Source organism: Chrysochloris asiatica, unplaced genomic scaffold, assembly GCF_000296735.1.
Source record: "Chrysochloris asiatica unplaced genomic scaffold, ChrAsi1.0 scaffold00607, whole genome shotgun sequence".
Lineage (NCBI taxonomy): Eukaryota > Metazoa > Chordata > Mammalia > Afrosoricida > Chrysochloridae > Chrysochloris > Chrysochloris asiatica.
This window is the reverse complement of record NW_006409125.1, coordinates 174,951-175,848: the sequence shown is the minus strand read 5'-3', so window position 1 is coordinate 175,848 and position 898 is coordinate 174,951. Positions and strand designations below refer to the sequence as shown.

General features: G+C 47.1%; 1 pseudogene; it reads left to right on the top strand.

Moving 5' to 3' along the window:
* LOC102841839 overlaps positions 1-584 on the top strand; it is a 6,034-nt pseudogene extending 5,450 nt beyond the window's left edge.
* Positions 585-898: the final 314 nt, after the last annotated feature.

Sequence of the window (898 nt, the reverse complement as noted above, 5' to 3'; positions counted from 1 at the left end):
GCCTGTGGTGCTGGACACTGGGGTCTGATCAGGGTGGAGGCAAGGTGGAACAAAGAGATCAGGGTAAGAGAGACTCTAATCAGAGTGTCTCTAACAGGATGGGGCCCAAGAGTATTTGGAAAAGAAGCTCCCCAGGGATAAGAGCCTTCAGTCTAGACTCAGAGAAAGACATGGAAATAAATGGTGGACGGGGTCCCTGACAACAATGCACCATGTCAATTCATTTCTCTGTTGTGTGCAGATTGTGCCCACCCACACCCAAGTCCTAAAGCTTGTTACCCTAAAATTCTCATTGCTTTGGGTGTTTCAGACCTTTATTTGTTTAGTCAAGCATACATGCATTCATTCCTTGTTGAAATGTTTTTGTTTCTGGTCACGCTACAGCAGGTGCTTTTTGTAGAAAGGCACCCCTCTAAAGCACTGAATAAAATGGACTTCCCTCTGCATCACTGTGGCCTTTTTGCCTGTGCTACTAAAATAGGGGAATTTAGACATTCCTCTGAATAGCCTACCTCTATCCCTTAACTGTCCGTTCTGTTTATTCAGCACACAACTGTGTCCTCGAAGGACTTGCTTGCAATTGAGGTAGGTGTCAAGGTAGAAGCCTTTGTTTCTGTCAGAACTTTGAGGATGGAGCCTGTGTCTGGGTGGACAGTTTTCCAACTGTCATGCTGGGTGGGAAGTCAGTAGGTCATGTGGATTTACTACCTCAGGAAGGAGTAAAGAGAGCCACCATCCCTAGTCCCCACCATCACCATGATGCTTACCAGGGGCTGAGTGCACAAGAAGGTCTGCACTGCAGCCAGGATAGACAGATACGACCCTAGCACTGCCCCAATCTCAGAACCAGCCTCTAGTAAGTGGATAGACCAGTCAAAGGTCAAGTTTCCTTGACACA